Below are 13,421 nucleotides of genomic sequence, written 5' to 3' on the forward strand. Positions count from 1 at the left end.
TCTGCGAAGAACTCTTGACATATATGCACATATATATATTATATACTAATCCAACAACTAATTTTTAGAATTATATTTTATAATTATTAATATAAATTAAAAACATTTATTAATTGATTATTTTTTAAAAGAATAATAGAATAAATTAAAAATAAATTAATTGAGTTAAATAAAATAAAAAAGAAGATTTTATATATTTTTTAAAAATTATTAAAATTTTATTTATTAAAATTTTGTTAAATTTATTTTTATTTTTTTAAATTAGATTTTTAATGAATTTTGCTATTAATTTAAATGCAATTTTAAATTTATTTTTAAGATTTTATATTTATTTTTATTAATTTAATTTTTAATTATTTTCTTAAGCAAAATTTAATTTTTTAATGAAAATAATGAATTTTAATATTTAATATTTTTATTTAATTTTTGTTTTTAATTTAGCGGTAGTTTTTGAAAACCACCGTTAAATTTAATTTTTAATGAATTTTGCGAAGATTTTTGAAAATCCCCACAAATATTATTTTATTTTTAATTTTTAATTATTTATTTTTTTGAATTTAGCAGCGGTTTCCGAGAAACCACCACAAATGTTAATTTAATTTTAATTTTGAATTATTTAATTTTTTTAAATTTAGAGGTGATTTTTAATTTAATTTTTTTTTGAATTTTGCGGCTGTTTTTGAAAACTACCGCAAATGTTAATTTAATTTTAATTTTGAATTATTTAATTTTTTTTAAATTTAGCAGTAGTTTTTCAAAAACCGTCGCTAAATTTAATGTTTTTTGAATTTTACGGTGATTTTTGAAAACAGCTGCAAGTTAATTTAATTTTAATTTTAAATATTTTTTTTTAATTTAGCGACGTTTTTTTGAAAACCGCCGCAAAAAAACATGTTTTACTGAATTTTGCGGCGGTTTTATGAAACCGCCGCAAAATTTTAAAAAAACCGCCGCAAAAAAATAATTTTTTTGTGATGAAGGCCTCACAGTTGTTTCGAGCTTGATTGTGTGCACTATTGGCATCTCCAACATGAACTTGAAGTCTATTTTTTTTTTTTAATTATTGAACCCTTCTTTCACAAAAGAATCACCACCTCCTTATTTTCCATTATTTGTTTTAAAAAGATAATAGTATAAGCAAAATACAACTTCTTTCCTTATACTATATTCCAACCAATCACCAAATTCATTGAACCAAATTGGAATGAATTGTCTTGATTTCGAGGCTAACACAGACTTCTTTACAAGTAGGCTCTTCTAATTTGATCTTGAAGATTAACGTTGTAATCCATTATTAGAGTTCTCAGCTCAGGATCCATAGGAAATTGTGCAACATCAATTTGCTCAATACTTGCTTCGTTAACTTGTTTATTTTCTTCAATATAAATTTCCTCTATACTTTCTTTTTTTTCACAATTTTCTTCAATACTTTGCTTTCTTTGCATCGTCATTGTAAAAAAATAAAATTATGAACAAATTGTAAAAAATGTTTTGATAATTACTACTGGGCCATTATATACTTATTTATTTTTTTTTTTAGTAGTAAACTATAGCATAACTTTATTTTTAGTTGTAAACCATTGTAAAAAGTAAATTTTTTAAAAACAAAATCTAGCCCAATGGGGGTAATTGCCCCCACTGGGCCTCACGTGGCTCCGTCACTGCTTCCATAAGCTCAATCGACTTAAGATGATCTTAAGTTGACTGAAGTTTACTAGAATCTTGGTCTCTAACCTTAGGTCGACCAAGTTTCATCGAAGTTGTGCAGGAATTCTCTGGATAACTTAAATTGACTGAAGTGGGAACTTCAGTAGACTGAAGTCCAACGGATTATAATTAATCCTTGTACTCGAGTAAGGATTATAATTAATCGAGTAAACATTGTTTTCTAATCAAGTAGACAATGCATTGTTCCTATGACTTAAAAATAATCAAATAATGGAATTCTCATACTCGAGTAAGTTTAAAATATAATTGATTACATAATATATTCACTTGAGTAAGGATCAAATTTAGTCAAGTATTACTAAAATATACTTGAGTATTTTATGTCAAAATTTGAAAAATATAATCGTTACACTACATTAAACGAAGCCAATTTCTACTTTTCAGTTCATCAAATGCTTTTCAAACAACTTGTGCGTACTTTTGTGAATTATTAACAGTTGTTTAAGGTTTGTAGAAACAAAAAAGAATATTTCTAACACAAAAAACATTCCAATTTTTTAATGTAACACTACAAAAAAACTGGCATTTAGCGGCAGTTTTTTTTTGCATTTAGTGGCGATTTTTAGCCGCCGCTAAGTGATTTAGCAGCCGTTTTGAAAAGCCCAGCTAAATCAGCCGTTGCGGAGTATTTAGCGACGGTTTTGACCAACCGCTGGAATAATCGTCATAAATCATATTTTTTGCGGCAGTTTCAAAATTAGTGATTTAGTGGTGATTTTTAAAATATATAGCGGCAGTTTTTCAACCGCTACAAAAATTAAAATTTTTAATTTTAGTGGCGGTTTCTAAAACTGCCGCTAAAATTAAAATAAAATTAAAAATTTTAATTTCTCCCAACTGCCCGCTTGGACCTGCCCAGTCGACTGGACCCACTTGTGCCTGCCCAGCCACTTGGCTGCATGTCCGTGCGCCACGTGGCGAGGCCCCTTCCCCAGTTTCGAACCCAAGACCTCCCTTGTGCATGTGCATGCGCCTAACCGTCTGATCTGCCAAGCCCCTTTGTTATATAACCGCATATATAAATTATATATCAAACAACCACTACTTTCTAGAATTATATTTTATATTTTTTAATATAAATTAAAAAATATTAATTAATTTATTATTTTTTAAAAGAGTAAAGGAATAAATTAAAAATAAATTAATTAAATTAAATTAACTAAATTAATTGATTAAAAATAAAAATATATATATATTTTTTAAAATTATTAAAATTTTGTTAAATTAATTTTTATTTTTATTTTTTTAAATTAAATTTTTAATTAACTAGTGGTGAACCCATGTGATATATGGGAGAGTTTAATTTAAAAATAAAAAATAAATTTATTATTTTAAATAATTTTAACAAAATTGATAATTATAATTTTTTTAATCTTTAATCATGTTGAAAAAATTTAACTTTACTTAATTATTCACTATTTAATATGCTAATGGATAACACTTTTAATTCAATATACTGTAAATCAAAGTATTAAAAAATAATTAACATATTAAATAGGTCACTTGACAAAATACTTATAATTTTTTTTATTATATTATTTTTATTTATAAATAAATATTATAAGATCTATAATATTTCCACTTAAAGACGTTCGTTATTTTTTATTTATTATATTATAATTATAAATATAAATTAAAACTCTTAAATATGAGTAAGAATAAGTTTTTTTAATAATAATAAAATTTTAGAAAAATGAATTTTGATTTCTTCCATAGTTTTAAAAATGTGATACCTTAAATATTAATTAGCATTGAAAAACCCTAGCATTTGACAACCTTAAATAATTTTTTATGAATTTGTTAAGACATCACATTTTCAAGACTATAATATAATTATTAAAGTAATTAATAATTAATTAATCACTACCTTTGATTTAATGTAAATTTTTGAGGGAAAAAATTCACCATTGATTGACACTTGGCAAAATACTTTATTTGACTATCATATTTTAATATTATATAAATATACATAGAATAAAGATATAAAAATAATATTTTAAATAAATGGATAATTTTCTATGACTTAATTAATAGTTTAAATTGTCTATTAATATTTCTCATAAAACTCATGCAAATTTAATACAAAACAATTAGCATTGAAAAACTCGTATATTTAAAATTTATTATTAATTTTACAATAATTAATACATATTATTTCAAAATAATTGAAAGATTTAAATTATTAATGCAAATTACAAAATGTAAATTATTAATGCAATAAGTATTAAACGCAAATCATTAATGCAAGTTTTGGGGGAAAATTTTATTACTACTTATTATTTCAAAGTAATTGAGAGATTTAAATTATTAATACAAATTACAAAAGGCAAATTATTAATGCAATAAGTATTAATTGTAAATCATTAATGCAATTTTTGGAGAAAAATTTCTTTTTTCAAGACTATCCTACTTTTATATATATATAAAGATGCAAATTACAAAATGTAAATTATTAATGCAATAAGTACTAAATGCAAATCATTAATGCAAGTTTTGAGGGAAAATTTTATTACTACTTATTATTTCAAAGCAATTGAAAATTTAAAATTATTAATGCAAATTACAAAATATAAATTATTAATACAATAAGTATTAATTACAAATCATTAATGCAACTTTTGGGGTGAAAATTTCTTTTTTCAAGACTATCCTACTTTTATATATATAAAGATGCAAATTACAAAATGTAAATTATTAATGCAATAAGTACTAAATGCAAATCATTAATGCAAGTTTTGGGAAAAAAATTTATTACTACTTATTATTTCAAAGCAATTGAAAATTTAAAATTATTAATGCAAATTACAAAATATAAATTATTAATACAATAAGTATTAATTGCAAATCATTAATGCAAGTTTTGGGGGAAAATTTCTTTTTTCAAGACTATCCTATTTTTATATATACAAATATTTTGCAATTAATTTAAATTAAATTTTAAATTGCTTTTTAAGATTTTATATTTCTTTTTATTAATTTAATTCAATTTAATTTTAATTTTAAATTATTTAATTATTTTTTAATTTAGCGGCGATTTTTGAAAACCGCTGCTAAATTAATTTTTTTAATGAATTTTGCTGCGATTTTTCAAAATCGTCGCAAATGTTAATTTAATTTTAATTATAAATTGTTTAATCATTTTTGAATTTAGAAATTAAACTTTTTAATGAATTTTGCGACAATTTTGAAAAACCGCCACAAATGTTAATTTAATTTTAATTATAAATTATTTAATTATTTTTTTAATTTAGCGGCGGCTTTGAAAAACCGCCGCTAAATTAAATTTTATTTTCAATTATTTAATTATTTTCTAAATTTAGCAATAATTTTTTGAAAACCGCCACAAAATGTTAAAAAAACCGCCGCTAAAATAGTATTTTGCGGCGAATTACAAACCATCGCAAAATGTCATTTTTTGCGACGATTTTAAAAATGGCCGCTAAAAATCATTTTTTTGTAGTGTAATGTCAACTACATTCAAGACAGGAAGCCTATAAATAGGAGAAGAAGTTGGAAGAAAAAGTTTACAATAAAGAGACAAACTTTCTTAACTCAACTTCTCTCAAGCAATTCTAGATTAGTGTGTCAAATGTTGACTTGCTAGAGCACTAAGAGTAGATTGCTCCATGCTTGGCTATCGATTGTGCCTCGACAATCGATTGGCCAATGGACAAGAATCGACTCCTAGTGCCGCCTTAGCCTCCTCAGCCTCTATTTCTTCTATCTCGTTTGTCTTTTTCTATTCTACTTTCGTAAAATTACAAGAACGTGAGTGTCACGTTGGAAGAGACACATGGGTGCTGGTCATACAAAATCCTCGGGCTAGCATGGGAAGAGGTGATCGGAGAAGTACCAGATTACACGCTAGGTGTGGACAGACTAGGACCACCACAACTTGAGATGGATTCAGTTTTAGTATAGAAATAGTTTCTGTACTCATCCTTTATCAGGCTACAAGTATCATTTACTATATTTCATATGATGAAATAACGTATTTCTTAAATATCCAATCTGTGTATGATGTGTGTATTTATGGATTACACCGTGTATGTCTGATACACGTAAAAATTTTGAATTTTACCTACACTACAATACATAAATTCCTTCATGCTCTGCAAGAACAATTTGGTAACGGTTCTACTGCATCTAATTTATCCCATAATCTATTCAATTGTGTATAGTAAACTGATACTGAAAGATTATCCTGATTAATAGAATTGATCTTACATTGAAGTTGATACACAAGACGTCCATTACTTTCTCCAAACCTTTCTTCAATTTCATCCCCTAGTTGTTTGGCATTTGTAGTGTAAATGAAAGCATCTACGAGATCCTTAGATATTGAGTTTAATAGCCAAGAAGTAACCAAGTAATCACACATTTTCCGCAAATCAAAATCTGCCCTACTTTCCTTTGGAATCGGAATCCTTCCATCTATAAACCCTAGCGTATTCTTAGCTCCTAGGGCAATTTGTATTGCTCTACTCCATGATCTATAATTGAGAGCAATCAATGGAGCAAAAACTAAGACCAAACCTGGATGATTGGAGGCATGAATTTGTAGTAGATCTCCTATTGCAATGTTAGGATTCTGATCCTTTTCTCTGGTTTCAACGTTGTTTCAGCTCGAAGCCATGAACAGCTAATTCAATCAAGAAAACAAAGTGATTAGAGAGTCAATGAAGTACGAACATTGACGATAATAGCAGACGATGTTCTCAAATCAAGAAAATCCCTACGATCTTTGCTCTAATACCATGTAAAAGTATCAAATTCAAGGAAGACCAGCTTGGCGTGAAAGGTAAAGGTAGAACGAACATAGAACCTTTCTTTAATTTAGTCTCATCCACGTACCTTCATATCATCTCTGCTATGCTATTTATATATACATCTACTTCTTGCTCTATTTTAGTTACACGGTTGATAACCACTTGCACAACTTGCTAAATTAATTGAACTAACTAACTAAATCAGGCTAACTGCCATAACAAATAATTAAGTAACTAGTGGGTGGTCAATAGAATTTGATCAAGATGGCTCTAAAATCTAGATTTTGTTGCTGGGTAGCGGTGGAAAGTATTTGGAAGGATTTGGGGTTTCATTGTGCATGTTAAGGCAGTCGTCTATATATGCTTTATTCATTTATTTTTTTCTTTAAAAAAATAATTATAAATGATCATACTAAAAAGTATATATGAAAAGATTCCAAGCCCACAAACTAATGCAGAAAAAATATGTTTATGAGACCAGATTTGTGCTCTAAGTCTTCAGGCATCCATGTGCTTGCATGCTTGGTAGGAGGAGACTTAAATAATGTGTTAAGCTGCGATGATACATAGGAGGAGGAGAGCATGGCCCATGGGTAATATGCTCTTCAGCTGGCAGCGTGTGATATATTCTTCGTACCAAGTGTCTTGTTTTGGATTGAATTTCTTCCACTTGACTCATACTTCCATTTAGTCCCTCCCTGAAATGCTCCATGAAGTAGAAAATTTTTCTTATCGTCAAAATTAAACTACCAATTAATATTGTGGCATGCCATGCCATTGAGAGGCTAATGGTTTCCAAACGTGCATGCATGCATCTCATATACTTGAAAACGTGCATGCATCCACTTTTAAACCTTGTTTGTATTTGCATGTGTTTTCGGATATGCTTTCACTTCGAATTGATACCACATATGTCGCTTTAGAATGGATGATGACAGAACTATTGAGAAATCCAAAGTCCATGAGAAAGCTCCAAAATGAAATGCGAGGCAAGCAGGCTATACATAAATGAGGATGACTTGGAAAAATTCTCATACTTAAAAAGGTGTGATCAAGGAAACGTTGCGCTTGCATCCCCCAATCCCGCTAATTCCTAGAGAATCAACCCAAAGTGCCAAAATAATGGGCCATGTCTGATATTGCAGCTCACACCTTTTTAAGTATGAACTGGATCCTGTTGAGAAAAAGGGGGAAGACTTGGATGTAAGTGAAACTGTTGGGTTGTCGGTTCGCAAAAAGGTTCCCTTAGTAGCTCTAGCTTGTAACAACGTGCCGGTGCTAGTGTAAAGATAAAATCCAATAAATATGTGTATGTTCTGTCCACTTCAGATAATGCATGATAGCATATTTAGAATATGACAATCTAATATAAAATAAAAATTAGTCAAAATTTTACATTAAAAAAAATGCATCTACTTTAAAAATGCATCTACGGAGCTCATTTAACTGCCTGAAAGACTGCTAAAAGCACCAATTCTGAATCTTTCAAGTCTGCAGGTAGGCTCGAGCCCAATGGATGATGTCTAACACTAGATGAAAAGTAAATAAAGCATGGTTATAATTAGTGTCACGATACATGGGAAAGTTGACACGTAAATATAAATTATGTTTTCATTTTTTTCTTGCAAATGCATCTAATTAAAAAGTCTATTGATCTCATTTAATAGTTTTTACGGAGCTAACGAGTTTTTGTATCCTAAAAGTAGCAAATACAGAAGCATTCATTGAAAGTATCAAATATATGAAAGTACAGATATTTAATTTTGTAGTTAAGTGAGTCTAACTTACACGCCAAGGAGTTTGGCTTGAAGATGTCCCATTGCTTGTTTGTTTTGATGGTTCTTTTGATTCTATTTTTTCGAATTTTTGTGCTTCCCATGGTGGGGGAGTTTTCTGTTTATATGATTTTAATTTATTTCTAATTTCAATTATCTTTAAAAAAAATCATATTTTAACCATTACATAGACTTAAAACGTAAATATACATATTCTGCTCATACTAGGATATGAACATGCATACTGTTACGATGTTATTCTGCCAACAATAACCTGTACACATTGATACAAATTAAAGGTAAATAAAGGAATTCTTTTGTGGACTCCTAACCCGGCAGTTTCAGCAAGTACTGTTAGTGTGTGGGGGCTAACAGTACGTATTGTTGGTATGCATTATTATAACTCTCACATAACAATATTTGATTATAGTGAAAAATATAATGGCGACAGTTAACATAACTCTCATATTGACAGTGAACTGTTATAAATTTCATATGTTCTTCATATTTACTTTAATTATTTTACTTCTATTATTTAAGATTAGGACTTTAATCCTAACACGTATTTGTATCCAACTCAAACATGAACATTAGATTTGCTAATGCAAGCGCGACAGCAACCACTGAAAATTTAGCTCCTGGGCAACTTTTTCTACCAGCACCAGAGGGAAACAACTCCCTCAAAATGATGTCCTTTCAAGTCTGTGAAATTGTTTAGAAATCTTTCTGGTCTGAACATTTCTGGCTCATCCCATATCAATGGATCCTTGCCAATTGCCTAGGTATTTATAAACACTACTTGTGTGCCCGCTGCTATATCATAACCCATTACTTTAACATTTTGGGTTGATTCTCTAGGAATTAAACGAGCCGAAGGGTATAAGCGCATTATTTCTTTAATTACATCTTTTAAATATGGAACTTTTTTCAAGTCATCCTCGAGTATGGCTTGCTTTGTAACACCCCATTTTTTTCAAACGTGCATTAACATGGAATTTCGAAAATGTTTTTTTTTTCAACATACACTCAATCTAAATCAAATCCCGACAATCCCATTTTACTTTCTTAGCATATCAAACCTAAAATGAATAAACTAAGACAGGTACATCATCACATTAGCGGAAGCAAGATCGAAATCTCAAATTTCACATAACAAAATTCACTTTATTCATAACATAGAAATAGAATCATCATTTGACATAACATCTTCAAAACAAAATACATAGAGACTCACATCTCAACAACAACCACTTATAAACACCTCAAATATAGACAAAATATATGTTAAAGATCGCCAACGTAAATGATGGCTACATCTTGATAACCTCTTTTCCTTTAGCGTTGCTACTTTCACCTAAAATGTTTGAATATTCCAGGAACAAAGTCCAAATTAAATGATGAATCATTTAAGTAAAAGTTCAAATACATTTTCATGAATATATGCAAGACTATGAAACAAAAATCGATATATCCCGATATGATCCAGTCTAAGAGAATCTCACATAGCACTTAACCCTAACCGAGAAAAATGCAATCTCTATAAAGACAACACAACCTCATCGAAACATTGGCATAACACAATCCTACTTAAGAGAGACAACCTCAACGCATGAACCCGTGTATCACCCTTATATCATGTTAGGCATTACGCTCCCACTCAAAAGCATTACAGATCTCAATACAACCCTAGCCACAAGATGATCAACTTTATCCCCGAAATCAACGTCCACCTAGGCAATAATGTTATTTCTCAAAGTAATCTGAGGTGGTGTTTACTCTCACCCCCTCCACTTGAACCAACATCGGGGGTGGTGTCTACTCTCTGCCCTGTCACTTGAGTACCATAGGGTGAAGTCCATCTCAGCCCCGTCCCAAATGGATCACATAGCATTAATCTTTGGCACGCATCTCGAGTGCTATCACTCAAGTGCCACACACAGGTTGACAACCCACATTCCACATGGACAACGCACAAACATGCCAATGCCACATACCATGATTCGATGCATCATGAAAATAACATTTCAATGTACACAATTTATATGACAAAATTCAATGCACATGTATAAAACATTTTGAGACGAACCTCTCACATGAAAACAACCTACCGCAAGTCAAACCATTTATATAAAACAAATCCAGTATTGGATCGAACCACCCAAAATAAAACCAAGTTTTAAGTAAGAACACTCATAGTAAATCAAGTTTGGGTTAAGAACCACTCACAATATAAACCGAATTATAGGGTGAACACTCACCTTGAATGTATCTCAAATCACCTCAAAGCTCGCATCAACCTCGATATTTGTGTCAGTCCTCAAGTAATCGTACTAATGCTCAACCTCGAGCCTTAACTGTCCCTAGACGTCATATTCATTCAAAAGAATATCAATATCTATTTTCCCATAATTTTCACATAATTTCTCCTTTATTTCTTCATATTTTCCTTAATAATTCCTCAAACATTTTCCTGAATAAATAATTCCTCACTAACTAATTTCTCAAATATTTTCTCAATTTTTCTACTACCATAATTCATAAAATAATAATTTTAGAAAAAACCCACTTACCTTGACTTAGCCTCTCAGACTTCCTTGGTATGCGTGTCCTGACCACGAAACACGTGTCCGAATAATTTTTTGACTTCGACATACTCCTATAGCCCCAAATTAATTTCTAAAATTTTTCAAAGATTTTTCTCTATTTTTCTATATTTTTTCTTTTTTCTTTTCTTTTTTTTTTTCTTTTCTTCTTCTTCTCCTCTACCTCCTATGCGAACTGTCCCCATGCCCAGCCGCCGCACGCCCGCCTCAGCCGGCCACCGCTTTCCTCACCAGTCGCTGCACTAGCCACCACCGGCCTCGTCGACCGCTTGGCCTCCGCCAGCCGCCCCTGTTCATTGTCCATCTCATGGCTATGGTCACCACATGCTCGCAGTTATGGCTACGCTTGTTGTTGTGGCCACCCTCATGCAGACTCTCGATTCCTTCTTAAATTTGTTTGCCCCTGGACGTGCAAATTGATACCCCAGCCTCGTCGTGGCCCCTTTTTTCTCATCATCAGTTACTTCTTTCCCACGAGTAATCTCTCCATAATTCATTAGTTTCTTCTCAATATTCACCACTTTCATGACCGCTTCCCGAAAGGTATTCGTTTCCACATAACTCATCCCCTGTCACAGCTCGTGTAACACCCCACTTTTTCGGACGTGTTATAACTTAAGACAATTCTGGGATAATAAATTTTTTCCTTCAAAACTAATGCTAAACCATATTATTCCTCATATCCATCCCAAAATTTTTAATTTTAATTTTAATTATTTAATTATTTTTTAATTTTGCGGTGATTTCTTAAAAATCGCCGCTAAATTCAATTTTTAATGAATTTTGTGATGATTTTGAAAAATAGTCCCAAAAGTTAATTTAATTTTAATTTTAAATTATTTAATTATTTTTGAATTTAGCAGCAGTTTCTCAAAAAATGCCGCTAAATTCAATTTTTAATAAATTTTGCGGCGGTTTTGAAAAACCACAACAAATGTTAATTTAATTTTAATTTTAAATTATTTAATTATTTTTAAATTTAGCCGCGATTTTTGAGAGACCGCCGCTAAATTCAATTTTATTTTTTAATTATTTAATTATTTCCTAAATTTAGCAGCGACTTTTTGAAAACCGCCACTAAATTAAATGTTTTAATAAATTTTGCTGTGGTTTTGAAAAACCACCGCAAAATACTATGTTTTGCAACGAATTTTAAAACTTCCACAAAAAAATCATTTTTTTTTTTTTGTAGTGTTTGCTATTTAGTAAGGAGATAGTTGTAAGTTAGCTATTATATATTCCTTGTTGCAATAAAAACAAACATCAAAATTATTTTGCAACAACAGTTCAGTTTGAATATTAAAGGTTTCTGCTCCTTTTAATGAATTGAAAATCAATGATTTTTCTCTCCTTAACTCAAAATGACAAAAATGCCCTCACCCAATTCACAAATTCACAACTTCTACCCTTAGCCACCTCCTCTCTCCTCTGCCATGGCCACCTCAAACAAACTCCACCTCACCTCGCCTCATCACTGCCTTCACCTCGCTGACTGCCGATGCATCCTCTCGTCACCCCTCTATAGGGCTTCACCCAACCACTGTTGCATTCTGTTGTCGCCCCGTTGCAGCGCCTTGTGCAATCACTGCTACATCATGTCGTCACCTCACCGCAATGGTTCAACAGTAACTATAGCACACCAACTGTTCGTGAAAATGCTTATGTGAGTTCAATGTCGAGATCTTATGATCCAAAAATCATCAAGATTGATTTTCCTCGTTACGAAGGAAAGAGAGATCCAACCATTTGGCTATGCAAGGCGGAACAATTCTTTCAACTACATGGAATCCCTATTCAAGATCGAGTTACACTGGGTTCATTCCATTTGGATGGTGATGCATACCTATGGTATCAGCTGCTGAAACAGGAACGGGGCACAGTCACTTGGGAAGAATTCAGGGATGGATTAAATGAGAGGTATGGGCCAAATTAGTTCCTAGATTTTTTTGTTACACTAACTCCTTTACAACAGACAAGTTTAGTACACACTACAACAAAACAATCTTTTCGCTACGATTTTTTTTTCTACGTAGAAAATTTCGTAGCAAAATGTTAACATTTTGCTACGAAACTATTAAATAGTAGGAGTTAAAATTTTTCCCACCAAATATAATTTTTAGCTACGAAAATTTTAACTACGCTATAAATTTCGTAGCTAAAACTTAATATTTTGTTACGAAATTATTAAATTGTAGACAATTTAAATTAGTCAATTTTTTTACTACCAAATATAATTTTTCAATACCAAAGTTTTATCTACAATCCTAAATTACGTAGCTAAAAAATAAAATTTTGCTACAAAATTATTAAATTGTAGTGAAATGATAAGTTTAATAATGAAAATTAAAAAATATAAAAAATGAGCGGGGAACATTTGGTGGGGAAAAAAATTTTGGTGGGAAAAAATTTTCACTGAAATTTTATTTTTACTGAAAAAAATATAAAAAGTTCAATTTTATTCAATTTTATTTTCACTGAGAGGGTTTAATTTTGTTTTCACTCAAATTTAAAAAGTTCAAATTTCACTAACTTTTGGTGGCAACTTC

The sequence above is a fragment of the Diospyros lotus genome, chromosome 13 (genome assembly GCF_014633365.1).
Source record: "Diospyros lotus cultivar Yz01 chromosome 13, ASM1463336v1, whole genome shotgun sequence".
NCBI lineage: Eukaryota > Viridiplantae > Streptophyta > Magnoliopsida > Ericales > Ebenaceae > Diospyros > Diospyros lotus.